This window comes from Gossypium arboreum, chromosome 8 (assembly GCF_025698485.1).
Source record: "Gossypium arboreum isolate Shixiya-1 chromosome 8, ASM2569848v2, whole genome shotgun sequence".
NCBI lineage: Eukaryota > Viridiplantae > Streptophyta > Magnoliopsida > Malvales > Malvaceae > Gossypium > Gossypium arboreum.
This window is the reverse complement of record NC_069077.1, coordinates 39,742,707-39,749,555: the sequence shown is the minus strand read 5'-3', so window position 1 is coordinate 39,749,555 and position 6,849 is coordinate 39,742,707. Positions and strand designations below refer to the sequence as shown.

General features: G+C 37.1%; 1 non-coding gene across 1 annotated transcript; it reads left to right on the top strand.

Moving 5' to 3' along the window:
• Positions 1 to 364: 364 nt before the first annotated feature.
• On the top strand, positions 365 to 471 carry LOC128279716 (small nucleolar RNA R71). The gene has a single exon (XR_008269913.1). It is a non-coding gene; the product is annotated as a small nucleolar RNA R71 (small nucleolar RNA).
• The last annotated feature ends 6,378 nt before the right edge of the window (positions 472 to 6,849 follow it).

The window sequence follows — 6,849 nt, the reverse complement described above, 5'->3', positions numbered from 1 at the left end:
TTGTTCCTCTTCAGTTGTGGGATTGAAGGATTGATATTCTGTATGCAAACCTCATTCGCTTGAGTAACACCTCATTACTGGATGTACCTGCGTAGAACTAATAAAACCATCAATCTTTTTATTGAGAAGTTCTACCTGATTTGACAGCATAGTAACTAAATCGATGTTATAAATGCCGGCTATTTTTGTTGGCTTAGTCCTCATGACTTGCCTCTGATAATTATTTAGTGACATTTCTTCAATGAATTCATAAGCCTCTTCAGGTGTTTTGTTGTTGATGGTTCCGCCAGCAGCTGCGTCAACCATTTGCCAAGTCAAGGGATTCAAACCATTATGGAATGTTTGTACTTGCAGCCAAAGCAGTAACCCATGGTGAGGGCACCTTCTTAGTAAGTCCTTGTATCTCTTCAATGCATCGTAAAGTGTTTCTAAATCCATCTACACAAAAAAAGAAATATCATTACGTAACTTAGCCGTTTTAGCAGGCAGAAAGTATTTTAGTAAAAAAATTTCTATCATTTGTTCCTAAGTAGTAATTGACCCTCGTGGTAACGAGTTCAACCACTGTTTAGCTTTGTTCCTCAATGAAAAAGGAAATAACCGAAGACGAATGGTATCATCAGAAATGCCATTGATTTTAAATGTATTGCAAAATTCCAGAAAATTTGCTAAGTGAGAATTGGGATCTTCATCCTACAAACCATCAAACTGAACAAACTGTTGTATCATTTGAATTTTGTTAGGTTTTAGTTCAAAAGTATTTGTAGCTACAGCCGTTCTGACTACGCTAGATTTAGTTCATGTTAAAGAAGGTTTAGCATAATCATACATAGTTCGTGGAGCAGGATTTTGATTAGCCGCAATTGCAGGAGGTAGCTGATTGCCTTGGTTTTCAGCCATCTCTTCGGTTGGCGGTTAAGTATCATCTTCTTGCTCATTCTCTGTGTATCTTAAGCTGCACCTTATTTCTCTTTGGTTTCTAGAAACTGTGCGATCGATTTCTTCGTCAAAAAGTAATGGTCTCGACGGGTTTCTTCTAGTCATAAACTATAAAAACTTGCCAAGAGAAAGAATAAGTAAATTAATAAATAATAATAATTAAATTAAGTTAAATTGTAAGAAAAATAAATGGCTAAAGTAATAAAAATTGAGCGGTCCCAGTATCTTAGTTCCCCAGCAACGGCGTTAAAAACTTGATCGCGTGATTCGTAACAAGTAATACATATTTATAATGAAGATCAAACCTAGACTAACTATTATCACGACGAAAAGGCAAGCGCACCTATCGAACAATAGTATAGCAATGGCAAGATCGGGATATCGTACCCAAGGGAACCAAAAGTACTAGTAATAACTATCTTTTTATTATTTAACCCAGAAATAAAGAGGGGTTGTTTATTAAACTAATTGACTAAACTAATTAACTAATTAAACTAAAGCAAAGAGAAACTTTGGAAAAAGACTTGAAGAAAAGTAATTGATAAAGACGACACCCAAAGGGGAATCCACCTAGATTTCACTTGTTATCTGACTCTGAACCAGACGATTTATTCACTTGACTTGAAATCTCAGTTGAATTAATCGAAATCTCTTTATTAATTAAAACCCCTAGGGAAGCAGTAAATCGATCTATGGACTCCCATATTAGGTTTCACCCTAATCTGGTAAAATCTCGTAACCCTATTTCTAGGCCTTTGATCAACTCTGCTTAATTATGCCAAATCTACTCTTAGACAAGGACTTTTGCTCCTTTGCATAAGCACATCAAATCATGAATTAATACCTGGAATATTAACTCAAGCATTAAGAACACATAATTAATAACAAATCAAGTATTTATCATATAGTTCAGATAATAATAACAAGATCCATCATAGGTTTCAACCCCCTTAGGTATTTGAGGGGTTTAGTTCATAATAAAATAAGAGTACATCTCAAAAGTATGAAAATAACAAAACATAAATAAAACTCTAAAACCCCTGAAGGAATTCTGAGAGAGATCTTCAGACTTGGAGTAGCTCCGACTTTTGGGATGGATCGTCAGGCTTTCTTCAAGTAATTCCCGGTGTGTGGTTCTATACTCTAGGAAAGTTCTGGAGGGGAGCGATGCTTTCTAAGTCATACTTAGGGTGTTTATATAGGCTTTGGATTGGATTTCTTCCTCCCTAAATATCCTTTTCCGTGTAAAATACAACTCCTTGAAAAAGGGACACACCCGTGTGCCATGGCTGTGTGACGTGTTTGCCAAGCTGTGTTCGATCCGTTAAATTGCACTCGGCCGTGTGGGTCAGTGGCCAGGCCGTGTGAATCGTGAAAGCCTTGGTCAACACCCTCGAAAGACACGAGCGTGTGAACAGCCCGTGTGGCAAGGCTTAGGCTGTGTCATCTTCCCGATTTGGTCTGTTTTGTCCCTTTTTGGCTCGTTTTTGGCTCCTTTTGACTCTTGGTGCTCTCGTGAAAGAATGTGTGAATGAGTTAAATAGCTCAGGTAGGTACGAGATTCATACAAGTAATGAAAGGGAAGTACTTGATGAATTCAATTATGATATTGAATATGTGTACAGTGAGAAATATTTTTGATCTTATAAATGTTTACTCATAGTTGCCTATTGATGGAAATGATATTGATTCATGTGATAATTTATTTTTATATGGCTTACTAAGCTTTTGAAGCTTACTTTGTGTGTTCTCTCCTTATTTTATAGATTATCGAAACTAGCTCAGATTCGGGGGCCATCAGGAACATCGTCACACTATTGATCAACTTGTTGATACTTTTGAAACTTTGTATATATGGTATATGGCATGTATAGCCTAGTGTCATTTTGGTATGTTTTGAACTTTGAATTTAGCCATGTGAGTTGGCTTGTAAACGATGTTGTTGATGAAGTTGAATTTGACTTATGTTATGAGGTAATATGTGATATGTGATGTATTTATGATGCCTTATGTTTTGGTAGACATGATATGGTTATTTTGATGGGTTGATGAATAAGTATTTAGTAAATTGTTAATAATGTGTTATGGTTTGAGAAATTGTAAGCTTTGGTATAATTTAAAATGATGTTTGGATGCCATTTTGGTTTAGTAAATGCTTGATGATTTGGGTTATGTCTAAATGTGGATATTAGTTAAAGTATTAATTTGATTTGGCATGTTTTTGGTTGTGGAATTGAGTATTGAAAAGGATGATGTGTAAATGGCATAAAATGTGTACGAAATAGCATGTTTTGGTTGCATATTAATGTATTGAAATGGTACCATTTTGATTGCTAGGTGTGCATGAGGAAAGGGTGGCAAATTGACTTTGCAAATAGCCTATTTTTGTCCACACGGGCAGAGACATGGGTTTGTGTCTCAGTCGTGTGGGACACACGGTCATGCTACATGGCCGTGTGTCCCCTGGGGTACCCTTTGAATTTATGTCTATATACCCTACAGGTTTGACACAGTATAGACACACGGGCGTGTCTACTGGCCGTGTGTGGCACACAAGCTGGCACATGGGTGTATGGCTGGCCGTGTGACCCAAGTCAGTAACCCCTTCAGTTTTCCCACGGCTATGACGCACAGGCATGACCTCATCTATGTGATGCAAGTTAGTATGTATGCCCTGTTTTCACATGGCTCGTGACACGGGCATGTCTGGTGATCGTGTGAGGCACATGGCATGTTCACACGTGCGTGTGAACCCTGTATGCATGAAAATTTTATAAGTTTCCCAAAGTTTGCAAATGTTATCGATTTAGTCCTGAACCTCGTTTAAGCATGGTTTAAGCTCGTAGAATCTTATAAGGGACAATATAGATTGATATTTATGTGAAATGTATATTATATGTTGTGCTTTTATCAGTAATGCCTCGTAACCCTATTCTAGCAACGGATACGAGTTAGGGGTGTTACATTTTATTGGTATCGGAGCTAAGGTTTAGTCGATTCTAGGAGTAACGTAGCATGTGAGAGTCTAGCTATACATGCCATATATATAAAATATGATAGTGTGATGATTCCTAACAGCTTAAAGTGTGTTTTCATATAGTAAATGGATCTCGAGCGAGCAATAACTGATAATGTGAAAAGTAATGTGCCCGCTCCCGCTCAAGAAGTAGCACCGACTGATTCTAGGTCGATTTCAAGTAGTCAAGGGGGAGAGGCTAAGCAAGCCTTCTTCCAAATATGAGTGAGTGGTTCACAGAGTTCGTTCGAACAAATCTGGCGACTGAACATGTAACACCCCGTACCCGAGACCGTTGCCGGAGTCAAACACGAGGGGTTTGCGGACTTAACTCACTTATTTGCACAGTCCATTTTAAATTTCCAGACGAGCTGGCTAACTGCATCACTGTCACCTTAAAAATCATATCTCGAGTTCCAAAAATTGAAAACCAGTTCCATAAATTTTTACTGAAACTAGACTCATATATCCATCTAAAAATTTTTTTCTAGAATTTTTGGTCAAGCCAATTAGTACAGTTTATTAGTTAAAGTCTCCCCTGTTACTGGGTGCGACTACACTGACCTTCATGCATTACGACTTGGATATCTCCCTGTACGGGGCATCAATACTGATGCCGTTTGTTTCTATAGAAACTAGACTGAAAAAGGAATCTATACATATATGGAATAGCTTCTAAATGTTTCTGGTTAATTTATAATGAATTTCCAAAGTCAGATCAGGGGATCCAGAAACCGTTCTGGCCCTGTCTCACGAAAAATTTAACATCTCATAATATACTGTTCATATGAATGTTTCGTTACTTTCCTATGAAAATAGATTCATCAAGGTTCGATTACATCATTTATTCACTATTTAATTCCATTCCTACTATTTTTAGTGATTTTTCACACCCACATCACTGCTGCTGCCAGCATCTATTTTTAAGGTAAACTTTACCTATTTCATGATCCTCCATGGATCAACTAGAGTTTGTCATACATATACCAAAAGTGATCATGAATAACCATTCCCATGGCTAACCGTTACCAACATTTCCATACCTCTCGACGGACAGCATACAAAACGATTATAATGCAATGATCAAAGCATATTTAAGCCATTTTCGTAGGGCTATCCAAATTTACACAAAACCGAAGGGTACATGACCAACAACAAAAGGGTAGTCCTATACATGCCATTTCAAAGTTCAACCAAAAGTATACCAAAAGGAGCTTTGATAGTGTGGGCGACTTCGACTTCAAAAATCCCAATTCCGATAGCTGAAGAACCAAAATCTATAAAACAGAGAATTAAATAAACGGAGTAAGCATTAAATGCTTAGTAAGTTTTGAGCAAAGAATTTAAGCACAATCAAGTATAGCATTCATATAACTAAACGGATAATTCCATATATACATATTCTCAAATCATTCCTACTTCTCATTCCAACCCCTATATTCATACATAAGGGATCATCTTAGCCAAATAGGAAGCTCATTACTCGATCGAGCGAATATTATTCAAGGAATCAACTATTCCAATGCACATACTGAAACATACCTCATTGTTGGGATTTTACAAGCGTATTAACTGAAATTTTTACAGCAAGATCGCTCATTCCCGAATCACGTACCTTGAATTTAACCGGATATAGCTACTCGTTTAAATGCCTTGGGACATAGCCCGGTTATAGTAACTCGCACAAATGCCTTGGGACTTAACCCGGATTTAGTAACTCGCACCAATGCCTTGGGCTTAGCCCGAATTAGTAACTCGCACAAATGCCTTGGATCTTAGTCCGGATATAGTCACTTAGCACAAAGCCTTTGGGACTTAGCCAGGACATCATTCAATAACCATGCACATTTATCAATAAATCATGACACATCTGTATTTCATTTTCATTACCAAAGCTCAAACACAAGACCCTTATCACACTTGCAATTTCGGCTCAATAGCCACATACAAAGAGCATGATTTTGATTTGCTTAAAACATGATCTAATCAAATCATAATCTAAGTTCCATTACTCGAAAACTTACCTCGGATGTTGTCGAGCGGCTTCAACGACTATTCAATCACTTTTTCCTTCCCTTTATCCAACTTTGTTCCTCTAGGCTCTTGAGCTAGTTCACACAAGTTTAACTTATTAAAGTCTCATTATGCTAGCTTATGGTCGAATATGACAAGAAATTTAATAGGTCATATAGCCCCCTTCTAGCTCAAATACACAATGGTCATACGCATTTTTAATCACCTTAAGCAATTTAATACAATTCATTCGAACATCAAAAAAGAAGCTCAAGGTACTTAGCCCATATATACATTAGACATTAAAGTACCATATATACGAAATCACAAATCGAATTCAACATATTAGCTAATATTCCCCTTAGCCAAATTTTCTAAGTCAAGATAAAGCCATCGATATGCTTACCTATGGCCGAACAAACACATCAACTTATGTACTCATTCATGTGGCCGAACATACACATCTATGCTAAGGCCGATTGCAACACTTAATACATTCTACAAGTATGGTCACTTGTATTGACTAAACACCATTTTGTTTCAAGTTCAAAACTTGGCTAATACACATATATACACTATTAAAGCATCCTCTCCCTTTCCATCAATTCAACACATGCATTACTCATTAATATACAAAATTATATTCGGCCTTGGCACATAACTTGCTAGCCGATTCTTCTCCATCTAGCAACTAATGCACATATGTGCTCATTTGTTAGACTCTACTTCATCTAACAACAACCATATTTCCTTCTACTTCCTACTATGGCGAATGCATCACAACACCATACCATTTCAATTTTGGTCATGGTTAAACAAAGAACTTAATGTCTCACTCAAAAATGCTAAAAAGAAGATTCAAGAGTCATCAATCCACCATC